This window comes from Sapajus apella, unplaced genomic scaffold, assembly GCF_009761245.1.
Source record: "Sapajus apella isolate SASKATOON/1434 unplaced genomic scaffold, GSC_monkey_1.0 scaffold29, whole genome shotgun sequence".
NCBI classification, from domain to species: Eukaryota; Metazoa; Chordata; class Mammalia; order Primates; family Cebidae; genus Sapajus; species Sapajus apella.
In genome coordinates, this window is record NW_022436969.1 from 14,965,860 (window position 1) to 14,981,849 (window position 15,990).

Sequence of the window (15,990 nt, forward strand, 5' to 3'; positions counted from 1 at the left end):
GAAAGGGTGACAAGAAGCTCTGCTGGATTGGATTAGCTAGAGGTTCTCATATTTTACTAGCCATAGGCACAAAGTTAAGTGATAATGTAAAGAAATCTATAACTGTTTCTATTGACTATGCAAATGTTAAAAGAACATTGTCAAAGATCTCATTTTAAAAATGTTGTATGAATGCTTCTGGCATGAGGTACATACGCTGGCACAGATGATTCCAAAGTTCCCAGCCAACTCTAAAATTCTAAGATGCCAAAATTTAAATTATAATACAATTACTAATATCTGGCAGAATTTCAAAAGCAGTTGAAATGGTGTTTTATGAGTTTTTTTTTCCCTGGCTTAACATTTTTTTTGCAAATTCTAGAATGCTAATTCTTGAAGCTTGGCAGCTCAAACAATAATTGACTATTTCCTAGTCACTTTGCAATTGCTTTCTTTTAATTGAGGATGAATTGGTACAGCATGTAAAATCTGCAAACTAAAAATGGATGCTTTAGACAATTCATTCTTTTCACTGCAATGACTCAACCATACTATGCCATATATCTACTTTTATGTTATTATTCAGTGAGGACCCTAAGCACTCATATTGTATAATCACTAAGCACACATTCACTGATCATCCATTACAGCCTAAAATCACGATTGATCTATATTAGGGCATAAAACACTTATTAATTGAGTGAATGAACATAAACTCTAAGCTATGGTGCCTGGCTTCAAATTATAGCTCTGCCACTTACTAGCTGTGTGACCCTAGGGAAATTACTTAACCTTTCTGTATCTTTCCTGGCCATTGGTAAAATGGGGAGAAAATAATACCTATACCATATGTATTGTGAGAATAAAAGTTGACAACCCTATTTCCACCTCTACTTTCATTCTGCCAGGTACAATAGTCACCTAACATATAAACATCATATAATCCTACAGAAGAAATGGTCTTTCAAGAGAGCCTGGTGTCCTGCTGATTTCTGGCAAAAGAGTAACCACTTAAAATTCTACTCTAAAGTATTTTGTATTCAAAATGAAAAGAGGAAAATAACAGAAAATGAAAACCTGTTAAAGGAATCAAGTAATTTCATTTGCTGTGTGCCATACGTGTTGCTGGGTATTATGAGAACTTCAAAAGCATAATTCCTGTTATCCAGGAGTTTTAATAAAATAAAACATACTAACAGGTAAAGGTAACTAAATGTACTTGTTACACATTTATTGAGCATTTGCAAGGTACCAGCATTGGTAATGCAAGGATACTTCAGATACAATCTAGAGAGCCAAGTCACATCAACTCTGTGAGCCTTACTTTTTCATCTTAGAAAGGGGGATAGAGAGGTTTCAGCAACATTTTGTGAGAATCACTGCACAATGGTCTGTAACATGACAGGCTTGCAACACCCCAAGTGCTTTGGGTAGAGGCTTGAGTGTGGAGGACAGACTCAGCCTCCCACAGGAAGATGACAGTAGAGAAATGCCTTGAAGGAGGTTTGGGAGGCAGAGAGATTCAGTAAGATCATGCCATGAAGACAGGACAGCGCATGCCAAGTCAAGGGCTTCCAACAGGGCTCATGAGTGCTAAAGATTCACTGCCCCAGCACCAGAGGTACAAGGGTTGCCACAGATTCAAATCCACCCACCATTTGCCTATCAGAATTATTAATAAAATCTGATGATGCGCCTGTTTCTCCAGTCCCTGCTTAAAAGCCTTGAATAAACTTTTCTCCACTAGGTGAAATTAATGGAATTTTTAATAACCTGATCCTAATTTACCCAGCTTTATCTCCTGGAATCTGGCCACCATCGTCTCTTTTACACATGGCCACAGGAGGTATTACACAACATTGGCTAAGGCTCAGGTTTTGGAGTTAGACAGACTTTTCTACCTAGTTGCTTGGGTGAGTTATTCAGAGTCTCTAGAGATCAATTTTCTCATTTGCAAAATGTAAAAATGGCTATAGGAATTGAATGACCTAGCACACTTAGCATAGTGTCTGGTATGGAAGGACTCAACAAACACTATAAAAACATGTCAGAAACAGTATTTTGGGCTTGCAAAATATAAAGATGGCTTGCAAAATGGGATTTTGGAGTGAAGTCAGTGTGAGGCACAAACAGTGAGGTTCCGCACGAGGATGGTGGCTGACCGAGAGGAAGTTAGGAAGGCGGGGATTTAAAAGGACTGGGGGGAAATCAACCAAGACCTAGCGAGGGGCTGGACAAGTGGAGGGGAATGAATGAATCGAGGATGACCCAAAGACTGTGACATTGAGATAATAGTGGTCCTAAAAAAAAGGAGATGTCAGGTAGTAAGATGGGATGATTGAAGTTATAATTTCACATGTATAATTATGCAAATTTATAAAATAGATGCCATATTCAAAAAATAGGAATTTCTAAATTTAAATTATGACATTACCATGTTAATTAAATTTCTTAGTCTGAATCCTAAAACTTTATTAATACTTTTAGCCTTCATGCCAAGAAACATTTCTGTTCTCCTGTCTCTCTTGGGATTCTCCCCAGCTAATTCCTTCATCTCCTGCCCCTAAATAACGGCCTTCTCTGGAGTTCAAGCTATCATCCTTTTCTTTTTTTATTAACTGCCTCCCTAGGGTGCGAGGTTGTGGGGGCCTGGGTTAATCTTACTCAATATCCTGTTGGACTTTAGGTCTCCAGTTCACCTGCACCTTCCCCTATATTCAAACTAGGCAGCGTTTTCCATACTTGGAAATAAATTTGAGTGAAAGTAATGATAATAAAAATATCAGGAAAAAAGGAGTAATTTCAAAGTCAAGACAGAGATAATTTATTCAAGCTTTTAATGCCAATACATGTTATTTACCAGTAATTTTTCTGAAATAAAAATGGATCAAAATGTCAGAAACCTTCTTTGAGTCTCTCATGAAATATTTTCTCACGCGTAACATTTGGAGCATGATTCCCAAAGGAGATTAAAATGCCCAGTTAAACCCCACAATACATATTAGGTTGAAATATTTGAATTTCTTATTACTGAAGACCCAGGAAGTCTTTTATGAGGAAAGCTGCCTTGCCAGGAAATGATTTTTTTTTCCCAGGGGACATAATTAAAGAGGACAATACTGCCGAGAGCGTGTGCACCAACACGCTGTATTTGTCAACACACACAATGCCTTCCTGGAGAGGCAAAGCATGTCAGCTGTTCTACAGTGGATCTTCCAAGAATGTATTCTGGCTCAACATCAAAACCACCACCAACAAAATGCAAAAAGCCCCACAAAATCTTACATAGAAATTTGAACAGTGTGGCCAGAAATGAAAACACATTAGAAACTATCAGCAGAGTATAGTGTTTGATCTCCAAACCCTCTCTGACTGTAACCACATGACAAATTGGGAGTTAAAATATTATGGTCAATGTGTTACTTCATTCGAGAAATGTATTCAAATTTATCAAAGGTAAGGGGTGAAGGAGATTTCATAGATGACTCCCAGGTTTCTAACATGCAATTGGGTAGGTGGGTAGAGGTGCCATAGACTGAGACGGCAAACAGCAGAAGAGGGAGGAACAGATGAAAGGGGGTGTTTTTGTGTTTGGTTTTGGAAATAAAGGGTTTGATGTGACCATGAAGTACTAGCAGATGCCCTCCTATTTAATGCATAGGCCCTAAACATGCTCAAAAAGTCAGGTCTGAGTTAGGAATGGGAATTAATTTAAGGCAGTAATTCAAACTATGTAATTCTTGCTGTGCCTTTGCTATGTAAACATTTAGTAATTGCTTAAATTTCTCATTTTTGGCTTGAATCATTTTCTCCTAAGTCTAGCTTGATATTGTTATTCATTTGATCTAACTATATTTTTGAGCCCATTAACTATCCCTCATCCTCCACTCCCTACTATCCAGCCAGTGGTAAGCATTGTTCTACTCTTTATCTCCATTAGTTCCGTTGTTTTAATCTTTAGATCTCATAAATAAGTGAGAATATGTGAAGTTTGCCTTTCTGTGCTTGGCTTATTTCACTTAACAAAATGACTTCCAGTTCTGTCCATGTTGTTGCAAATGATAGAATCTGATTCTTTTTTATGGCTGAATAGTATTTCATTATGTATACATACCATATTTTCTTTATCCATTTGTCTGTTTACGATCAATTAAGTAGATTCCAAATCTTAGTTAATGTGAGTCGTGCTGCAGAAAACATGAGAGTGCAGACATCTCTTCAATTATACTGATTTCTTTTCTCTTGGATATACACCTAGCAGTGAGATTGTTGGACTATATGATAGCTCTATTTTTAGTTTTTTCAAGAACCACCAAACTGTTCTCCATAGTGGTTCTATTAATGTACATTCCCTCCAACAGTGGTTTCCCTTTTCCTCACATTCTCACTAGCATTTGTTACTATCTATATTTTGGATAAAAGCAGTTTTAACTAGGGTAAGATGATATCTCATTATAGCTTTGATTTGCATTTCTGTAATGATCAACGATGGCGAGCACCTTTTCATATACCTGTTTGGCATTTGTATGTCTTAAGAAATGTCTATTCAGACATTTTTTATATTTTTAAATTGAATTATTATATATTTTCCTATTTTTAGATTGAATGATTACATATTTTCCTATTTGCTTGAGCTCCTTATATATTCTCGTTATTAATTCCTTGTCCAATGGATGGTTTGCAAATATTTTCTCCCATTCCGTGGGTTGTTTCTTCACTTTGTTGATTGTTTCCTTTGCTGTACAGAAGCTTTTTAACTTGATGTGATCCTATTTTTCATTTTTGTTTTGGTTACCTGTATTTATGGCATATTATGCAAGAAACATTTGCCCAGCCCAATGTTCTGGAGAGTCTCCCCAAGCTTTTCCCAGTAGCTTTTCTAGTTTGAGTTCTTAGATTTCAGTTTTTATTAATCCTGATTTGATTTTTGTATATACCAAGAGACAGGGGTCTTGTTTTATTCTTCTGCATATGGATATCTAGTTTTCCCAGCACCGTTTATTGAAGAGACTGTCCTTTCTCCAATATATGTTCTTGGTACATTTGTTGAAAATGAATTCATTGTAAATGAGTGGATTTGTTTCTGGGTTCTTCACTCTGTTCCATTGGTCTACATGTCTGTTTTTATGCCAGTACCATGCTGTTTTGGTTACTGTAGCTTTGTCGTATAATTTGAAGTCAGGTAATGTGATTCCTCCAATTTTGTTCTTTTTGCTCAGGATAGATTTGGCTATTCTGGGTCTTTTGTGATTTCACATAAATTATAGAATTGTTTCTTCTACTTCTGTAAATAAAATCTTTGGTATTTTGATAAAGGTTGCCTTGAGTCTGTAGATTGCTTTTTGTAGTATGAACATTTTAATAATGTTGATCCTTTTATCTCATGAACATGGAATATTTGTCCATTGTTTTGTATCCTCTTTTCTTTCATCAATGTTTTATAAGTTTCATCATAGAGATCTAAAATTCTTTGGTTATTTCCCAGCTGTTTACTTTTATATGTAACAGGGATAACTTTTCTGATTTCTTTTTCAAATTGTTTGCTGTTGGCATATAGAAATGCTACTGATTTTTGTATGTTGATTTTGTAACCTGCAACTTTACTGAATTTATCGTTGTAATAGTTTTTTGGTGGAGTCTTTAGGCTTTCCCACATATAAAATCATATAATCTGCAAACAAGGTAATCTGCATCCAGCATGGCTGAGTCATAACCAACGCCCATGGCAAGTGCTGCTTGGCTGCTACTGTTGAATATTCAGGGTCCAGAGGCTCTTTACTCATCAAGTGATGACTCCGGCGAGGACTGGGTCCTTCCCTTCAAGGCAGTGCTTTCCTTTCTGGCCCAAGTTTTAACTAGAAATATCATGCAGTAGCTAAGTCCTCAGGACTCTATCTGTCCTAGCCTACTGTGACTGTGCTGGTATCTAAGAGGCAAGACGAAGTCCTCTTTACTCTTCCCTCTCCTCTCCTCAAGCAGAGGGAAGGAGTCTCTCGCAGAGTGCAAATTCTGTTGCCTGGTGCTGGGGGAGGAGTGGCATAAGCACTTTCTTAGCTGCATCAGGTTGTGTCCTACTAGATCGTGAGCACCCCAGGCCTACTGGCTCCGAGTCCAGCACAGCACCAGGACTTGCCCAGGAATTGCAGTCCTTGTGGACTTAACTACCATTTAAGTTTATTTAGAAGCTCAGAGCACTTTAGCCCACAGTGGTGAGGCTTGCCAGAATTAGGGTTCTGATTGCTGTGACACTCAATTCCCCTCTGGCTAGGGCTAGTCTAAGTGCTGCCGAAGTGAGTACTAGCTAAGTTCTGCCCCACATTGCTTTCCACTGTGATAGGGCAGCACTGAGTTCCAATGCAAAGTCCCACAATCACGGTGCTCTCCTTCCCCCAGGTACACAGATTTCCTCTCTGAGCCACAGGGCCCTCGCTGGAGACAGGGAAGGGGTGCTGTAGGCAATTCAACACTGTTTTTCCTACCCTCTTCAGTGCCTCTTTTAGTGATATGAAATTAACACCAGGTACTGTGATCACTCACCCGATTTTTAGTTCATATAAACGTGGGTTTTTTGTGCAGATAGTTGCTTAATGTGGTGATCCTGCAGAGAGGATGGCAGTGGAGGCTTCTATTCATCCACCTTGCTCCACCTCCCCTGCTATGCAATTTTGCTAATGTTTATTTTTATTTTTTTAACATGGTATCGTTGTTTCTCTAATCTTAGCCTTTAAATAAATAAGATAGGTAAAAAATTTTAGGTGAAAATTTCTAGCACATGATGAGATAATAAAGCAGCACATGATAGAAAGATAATAAACCCAGCCAATATGCCTTTTTTCTTTTTCTTATAATTCTCAAGTTGCATCTTTTTACTGCATAGTCAAATGTTGTCCTTGAACATTCTTACAGTATAAGCAAACACTCAAATATGTGATTTGTAATAAACTCTATACCATTATTCTCTTATTTTACAAATAAATTATTCCATCATCTAAAAATAACATTTATGTTTCTTTCGGAGAGTACTTAATTGGTCATTTTATTAAAAATGCCCATATCAGTAATAGTTGCCTTTAACTTTTCTATGTTTAACGTCTTGGTTGCCCAATTAATACTATCACCAACCTCACCGTATGTCTATATATTTACATATCCGTATCTGTTTCTATCTCATAAGGCTTGAGACAGCCTCATCAGAATGATTATCATCCTGATAGTGACAGGACTCTAAGACATGACAAATAAACACAGTATTCTACAATTAGATTTTGTATCTTACAAATTGAAAAAATCAAGGTATCAAATAGCAATAGCTGTTTTTAGTTTCTAAATTATTTCTGACATGAAAAGTATAGAATGGTGAAATAGTAAGATTTAGCTCAGGAACACATTAACTTGAGAGGATTTATAGAATATTAAAATAGAAAAATAGCCAACAGGATTAAATTCTGTGAAAAGGTTGATGAAATATTCCAACAAAACTTTATTGATCTACTCCCGTGAAGTAGGCAGCTTTGAATTTCTGCTGACAAGTAATGGGGTTAACCAATATTAACTATGTAGTGTTATTTCACCTAATAAAATATCTTATATATTGAGTATGGGTCAACCAATTAGCAAAATGACAACTGAAACTCAAAAACACACAAAAAAGAACAGAAAAATACTCAATATTTGCATGAATTTTGTAGTAAATGAATCTTCTATTGACCAAAAATTTGATTTCTTTTTCCTCTGGGTATAAAGCTGCATCTGTCTGGCAAATGGGTTATGAAAATAATTTTTTGGAGATTGAGAAAGAAAAAAATGAGTAATTTTGGTCATTCTGAATTCAGTTAAAAAATGAGACTGTATGAACATTTATTCAGGTTAAACTTTCACCTTGAAGAATATTCTAGTTTCTCCCCAAGCTATGGCTAGATTACAAGGCAGAAAACAGAATGTAATTTGCAAACTTCATGCTTGACTCTGAGGAATCACTCTTGATGAAAAAGGCCTGGCTTGACACGTGTAACCATTAGCAATGTATAGAACCAGAGATATCTTGTGCAGATAAAAAAGATGCTGAATTTTTTCACTAGCCTTTTAAGCCACAGGTGACTAAATTATGGATACATTTTCTAAAGTGTGTTCATTTTTTAGAGTCCTAAATAAAAGTTTCTTACTCTTGTAGAATTGTATTGACAGTGAAGAGTATACAGTAATCTCCATTAACCTCCAAAACCATGGTGGGATTCTGGTCAGCTTCTAGCCTATACAGGTCTTTAGAGCTATATATGTTCAGCTCCTAACGGATGCTAGATTTTTGTATACACTATCTCTGGTCTCTAAAGTTACCTTTCAGATAATAAAACTGCCCCCATTTTACAGATGAAGATACTAAAGTATGTAGAGTGGTTCGGTCCATTCTCCAAGTTCACACGGTTAATAAATGAAAGAGCTGAGTTTTGAACTCAAATCTTTCTGAATCCCAAATCCTGCCTCTTCAACTCTCCTTTCAAGTATGTGCCCTTAGTTGACTGACTGACTCACTCATTCTTTTGTGTCGGATTTTAGGTGGGATTTCATATGATCTGTACCTTGAACTTGCAAGATAAGGCACTAGAATGAATCCCAGGTGTTATGTATCCTAAACTCTTCTTTTTATAATGGAGATAACTGAAGTCTATGGACTAGCCAAGAACATACATCAAGGTAATAACAAATTTGGGGCTAGGACATTTATATTTTTAATTAATATTTAAGCTTTACTATTAGGCAAGCCACAACATAAAATGAAAATTCTAGTTTTCTGTTATACAAGTGAATTATGAAATACATTAAAAAAATAAATTTTCAAGCATTCATATGATCATCTATTATTGTTATTTATGCTAATATATAATTATAGTCTTTTTCATGAGTGCATTCTGAGGTTGACTCCACTACAGAATACATAACAAAAAAAAATAAGTGGAAACTTGGTTTAAAACATACAAAATAAATTTCACACTGAGCTCTAAAAGTAGGCATTGAGCCCAATTTCTGGAATAAATCAAAGAGTAGGCAGAAAACAGACAGAAGGAACAGTTATTTTAGCAAGAAAAGTAGGAAAAATTTACCAAGCCAATCATGGGATGATGTATGCAGATAAAAGATGTAGAGAGAAAATGTGCAACATTGACACACGAACACATTTGAATGCGAGAAAGCAAAAAAACCAGAAAGCGCAATTGTCCTAAATGTGAATAAACATTCAAATTATGCTGCAGCTGCAAAATTTAAACTCAAGGAAAAACATTTGCAAAGGAATTTATTAAATAGATGTGATTTGCTAGTTTCACACAACCAGTGGCTCTTTTACAAAGTAAAATGTACAATCTGTCTTGATATAAATGACATTTCTCCTGTTGTACTCAATCAAATAGCAAAAAGTCTTTTGTGAGAGACCGTGTTTATTAAAGAGTACAATACTATTGATACTCAGATGCTTGGGTTTTAACTACATAGTGTTATTTCACCTAATAAAATATCTTATGTATTGAGTATGGGCTTATATAATAAGGTTTCTGTATGAAGGAAAACCATCTTTCTCTATGGTACAAGGCAGAGTAGTTTCTTTGTAAGGAGTTAAGTTTCTTGCTGAAGCCAGATCTTGGTTGCTAAACCTGTCCGTCCATTCTTCCTTCCATTCAACCATTCATCTATCCATCCATCCATCCATCCATCCATCCATCCATCCACCCTTTATTCAACCAAGAGATATTTATGGGTTTCCAAAGTCTATGACACAGTAGAGCATACAAAAATGCATCAAAAATCTTACTGTTGGGAATTTTATAATATTAAGATGGTATCTGACCAGAAGACTCAGATCTTGTTATTAAACTAACACACCTACCCACAATGGTGAAGTTGGCAAGGAAGACTTTTATTGTGATCAGTCTTTGACTCAAACAGCAATGCAGAAAGTGCAGTGCCAGCTTGGATCATTTAGTTTACAGAGTGGTTCTCCAAGTTAAGATCTCATGGAACAACAGATCAGCATCATCTTTGAACATGTCAGAAATGTACACTCTTGGGCCTCACTCTAGAACAGGGGTGTCCAAGGGAGAGAATACAGTTATGCGTTCTTAGCTTCTGTTTCTGGCTGGGCAAGTAAAGCCCCGTCCTCGTCTCTCTTTTCCAGTTATCTCAAGAGAGAAACTAAAGGCCACAGCTCAGGCTGCTAAAAGCCTAAAACAAAACAGAACAACAACAACAAAATAAAGTGCCTGCATAAGCTTGCTCTAGGCCAATCTGTGTTTGAAAACCACAAAGCCTTAAAATCACTTGGAAGGCTTGAGAAAAATCACAGAATTTACGTTTCTACACAATGCGCTAGACCACTCGTAAGTGAGGTCAAAGAATTAAAAAAAGTTAAGTCTGACTAGTTAGAGTGGCAGGCTTTAAATTGCTGCTTAAGAAATTTAGATATGATGAATTGGTAAATCAGAGAACATTTTCTGAGCAAAAAGCAGACATGATCAGAGCTGTGATTTTGGAAGACCTTGGAGCCAAAGGAGACCAGGGAGAGGTAAACTAATGAGGGGCAATTACATTGTTCAGGTGAGTAGACACAGTAATTTTTCTTTGGTGATTCAGGGGGATGTCCAGACTCAAACGAACTGGGGCCCTTCACTCAGTTTGCATTCTGTGCTTAGGATATAGCTTGTTGTAAGAAATATCTCTCCATGTCATGGATCCTCTTCACCCCTAGTTTAATTCTGTCTGCTCTTTTCGGTATTTCTGCTTTGCATCTGCCACAACTTTCCTGGTTTCCCTGCACTACCATTCTCTGCTGCCCTTTTTCCTGTCCCTTTCACTTTCATTTCCTTCCATGAGGAAATCTGCATGTGAATGCACATCACTTTAAATGTTTGTTGTTGTCTGTTTTATTTTTAATAGCTGCTCCTTAGAGAGTTCATCAATTATATTCCTCCTCTGAGCATATGATCTTCTAGGTCACAACACAACCACAGGCTTTATCCAACTTTATTTTCAATCTGTTTAATGTCCTCATGTCAAAACAAAACAAAGAAGCTCTGGTTCACTTAATGTGCTAAATCTCTTTTGCCAGCTGACCATTCATCTAACATTATGCGTATATATATATATATATATATATATATATAATTTCAGTCACCCACTTCACACAAACAAACAGGGTTGTTTCCAAATAGGAAAGGAAATAATTAAATTTTTGTGTATTTCACAGACACTTTCTTGTAAATGAAACAATATAAAGTAACTAATACAGCTATAATTAAATGTTATTATATTATCTCTGACTATTCCAAAATGTTGGTCATACTTTGAGACATTATATAACATCTCAAATATGCATGTGGACTCAGATGCATTTCTCACTTAGCTGACACTATGCCATTTACTGAAGATGGACAATTCATTCATGAAGAAGTTAGTTTTGAATCAGAGCTCATTCAGATTCTACTCTATTTGGGTATAATTATTTAATGTTTTTAAAACACAAAAGTTTTTTTTCTTGGAGATATTTCATTTAGGAGAAAAATGCTGAATTAGAATAAAGTAAAAGGAACTGCAACAGATGCGGCTGGACCCTGCATTGTGTCCCAGGGGTTCGCTTCGGATGTCAGCCACAGCCGCAGGGGAGTCTCCTTGCCTTTGAAGGGATCCATAACCCTCAGGCCTAAACCAGTACTGGCTCATGGCCTGTTAGGAACTGGGCCACACAGTAGGAAGTGAGCAGTGGGCCAGCGCGCATTATGGCCTGAGCTCAGCCTCTTGTGAGGTCAGTGGCGGGATTAGATTCTCATAGGAGCACAATCCCTACTGTGAACTGTCCATGTGTGGAATATAGGTACGTGCTCCTTATGAGAATCTAATTCCTGATGATCTGAGTTGGAACAGTTTCACCCCAAAACCATCTCCCCACCTCCCCACCCTGTCCATGGAAAAACTGTCTTCCATGAAACTGGTCCCTGGACCACTGCCTAAAGGGTACACCTCAAGTTACAACTGAGTATCTTTCTGCCCATGCATGGCTGGCACAGCCCAGAATTGTGAGGGAATTCATGCCCCTGGGGGGAATTCAAAACCAAGGGGAAAAAGCTAGTCAGTAAACCTCTTGCTGCACATTTTTCTAACAGAACTGTGGGCATCTGTACCCCTCTTGGGAGGAACCAAGTTCCCATTGCCCACACTGGTGGACTTGCTAACCCACCCATAATTTTGGCTTGTGCTTCTTCCCTGATTCACTTTTCCTGCTTCTAACTCTTAATCTTTGGGATCAGCTCCCTAATAAATTGCCATACCCAAGTCATTGTCTCAAGCAAGTAATCCAAACAAAGACAATAGCTCATTATTCAGCAATATTAATCTCCTTCTGATCTGACACCACCTCTGTAGTATATTGGATTTATATGTGTTAAGACCTTTCTTTTTCCCCCTCCAAAAACTACGCAATGAAATGAAAGGAATTGAAATGATAGCAAGGACTCAAGTATCTTCATTGCCTTTCTTTCTTTTCTTTTTCTTTTTTTGAGATGGCATCTCTCTCTGTCAGTCAGGCTGGAGTGCAGTGGTGCAATCTTGGTTCACTGCAACCTCCGCCTTTCAGGTTCAAGTGATTCTCCTGCTTCAGTCTCCCAAGTAGCTGGAATTACAGGCATCTGCCACCATACCCGGCTAATTTTTGTATTTTTAGTGGAGAGGGGGTTTCACCATGTTGGCCAGGCTGGTCTCAAACTCCTGACCTCAGGTGATCCTCCCACCTTGGCCTCCTAAAGTGCTGGGATTACAGGTGTGTGCCACTGCGCCTGGCCTTTCATTGCCTTTCTTAGCATACTTAGATCATGTTGAACCTGTCTGTGCTGATAAATGCAAATTTGTTCAATATGCTAAGAAAAGCTAATAGTTTGCCATTTGCTTCCATAATTTCATGCTTAACCTAATATACAATATTTGGGTCCACAGATATATAAAAATGGCATTTACCTCGTATGTCATTCCAGATTAACAACCACAATGAAGATAAAATATACAAAATACATCTGGGCCAGATTCTGTATGTACAAGTAGCTAGGAAGTTAAAAAAGGCTTTAAATTTAACAGACTGTTAATATGTCTGAAAGTGTATGCCAGGAATATTTTTGTTCACATATACTATGCTATTAAAAAATGTTTCATGTAAGATAGCTGAAGAGCAAGCTATTATTTAAGGATGTGCTTCCAATAAACATAAGGGGAAAGGGGGCAATTTTACCTTTGATTATCAATTGTCCATTTTCCTTTCTTCCCAGGCAGGAAAAGATCCAAATGTAGGCTTTTTTTCACTCTGGGTACCTGATGTTCAGCTGCTCTGAAAAACAACAATGCAATAATTAGATGTAATAACTAGCTTGAAACAAAAAAATGCTTAAAAATGATCTCATAAGAACTACTCTGACAGCCATTATATTCAATGTTGTCAAGAAAATAGTTTCATAGAAAATCTACATGGCCGTGTTCTTGCATGAAGTCACACTTGATATTTTTCTGCTTTTCAGAAAATAAAATCAATCACACAGAAAAAAATGTTGCTGTAATAAATAGGCTTGATATTCTACAATATACATTTCCTATCGTTTATTTTCTCTTTAAAAAGCAAAAAACGCAAACATCACTAATCCAATTTTGTAAGACGTAGTATACATATGAGTTCATATTCACTTCCTGAGCATTATTTTATAATAAAACATTGTTGTAATGTTTTATCAACAGTACAACTAAGCCGCTGTGACTTTACAAAGGGCTAAAATGTATCATTTTTTTCCAGAGTGGTTCTTTCCACTCTGGAGAAAAATCACAGGAGGATGCCAGTCATGACATAATATTCCCAAGTGTGCAACTATGGACTTACTGGTGCCTAAGTCAAGTCACTATCCCTAATTAGGACAAATACTTAATGTATGTGGGGTTTAAAGCCTAGATGACGGGTTGATGGGTGCAGCAAACCACTTTGGCACATGTATACCTTTGTAACAAACCTGCACGTTCTGCACAGGTATCCCAGAACTTAAAGTAAAATAATAATAATATTTAAAAAATCCTTTCTTAGAAAAGCGACAAAATGGAACATATAACTGGACCCACACTCATGAAAGAGGTAACTATTCCAGATCACATCACATGTTATATGGCTGAGCTATGAGTTTCCTTTCTGAAAAGTGACATAGAAAAGGACTTGGGTCACACACAAAAATGATCTGGTGTTGAACAGTGGAAGTAGTTATAAAGGCCTGTTTCTATTTTTTGTAAGCAATGCATCCTTTTGGATCTAGGTACTATATTAAAATATTGTCAAAAGGGAATGAGAAAAATAGTGAATCTAAGTATTAAGCAGAAATGTAATTATATTAAGAATTGAGAATATAATTTGTATTTTTTAACCTCCTAATTATAAGAATTATAGTCATTAAATGAGCGTGGAATTCATTTTACAGAAGAGGAAGAAGATGTCAGAAGAGGTGATATGGCTCGATCAAATTTATGCAGTGAAGAGACACAGAGGCAGAGGCAGAATTACATCCCAGATTCTCTGTCTGGAAGTTCAGTCTCTTTAGAAATTCACATCTTGTTTCCAAAAAGAACACTGGACATTCAAAAAGTTCAGGGCTAGTACAATTCTTTGCAGAACTTGTTAAAGCAATATTTTGAGACTGGCAAAGCTGGCAGGTATGAAAATGCTGTGGGTGGTAAAAGGCAAGAACAACAGAAACACAACAGCGTCATGGATTTGCATGATACTTAATAATGCATCGGAGGAACATGTGACTTTCACACATACCTCCTTATCCATGCCATAGAAGACAAAAATAAGACTCCATCATAGAAAGCTTTTAGTTATACTTTACAGGTTATAAGCCCTGATTTATACAATTTATACAATTATCCTGCTCAGTATTTTCAATATTCCATTGAACCAGGCAAGCTCTGAGTGGAATTTCTTCCCCACATATATGAGGACTAAGTAACTCAGGAGACAATGAAAAATTGTTAATTTTGAAAAATACATAGAACTGATCATTTATCCTTTCATAACTATTCATTGAGAATTTATTGTCCACTAGATAGTACTCTTAATTTTCTTTGGAAACAAAGTGGAAAGATTATGCAATTTTGAAAACGATATCCAGAAACACAAGAAGAAATTAATTTTATTATAATTGGAGTGTTTTGTTACAAGTTAGATAACTGTTAGGTAAACAATGCATTAATCACTAGGAGTGGTCTTAAATGTCATCTAGCCTAATGGTTCCCAAATGTAGTTGATTATCACAGTCATCTGGAAATTTCCATTAAAATACAAATTATAGAATTTCATGCAAGATCATTTAAATAGGAGTATTCAGGGGTAATGCAGGGGAATCTGCATTTTGAAAATGCTTCCAGCTAATTCTCCTGATGAATCAGGTTGGGAAACCTACCAATTCTGTCCAATGTCCTCATTATATACATAAGGAACATGAAACCAGAGAGTTGACTTGCTCAAGGCATTTGCTTCTTGGTGACAGGAGTGAGATGAAAATGCAGAACTCCTGATTCTCTATTTTTTTAATATTTTCCTTACCCCAAGTGCCCCTCTTTTACGTTTTTCTTCCTGTTTTTTTTTTTTTTTAACCACCACATAATCAAGACTTAGCATCTATATCTGAGAAAGAAAAAGAGCAAAAGAACAAGTTAACTATAATTATTTGAGTATCAGAAGATGTAGGTATGTTTTCTCATTAGCAACCTCAATGAATTTACATAGAAGAAAGGTGAAGGACAGGAATTTGGACTTCAGCTCTTCGGTTCAATAGTGTGCCTCCTACTCTACCACTATCTTTTTCTAGAATCAGCTACTTGGGAGTTGTCTGCTGAGTCCCTTTCTTTGAGGTCTGCCCAGCACTCCTCATCTGCAGTTGTCAAAGGGGTCCTCTATCAGTTGTTTGCACATAGAGTCCTCATTCCTCACATCCCTGATTGGACCAG

At 36.8% G+C, this 15,990-nt stretch overlaps 1 protein-coding gene across 4 annotated transcripts in view; it reads right to left on the minus strand.

Moving 5' to 3' along the window:
- DLGAP1 (DLG associated protein 1) overlaps positions 1-15,990 on the minus strand; it is a 979,377-nt gene that overhangs the window by 652,002 nt on the left and 311,385 nt on the right. For 3 of the 4 annotated variants that reach the window (XM_032293474.1, XM_032293470.1, XM_032293471.1), the window contains exon 3: positions 13,241-13,336. The gene's annotated coding sequence lies outside the window, so the exon portion shown is untranslated. The remainder of the gene's footprint in view (positions 1-13,240; positions 13,337-15,990) is intronic. The other variant, XM_032293472.1, reaches the window with a different exon arrangement.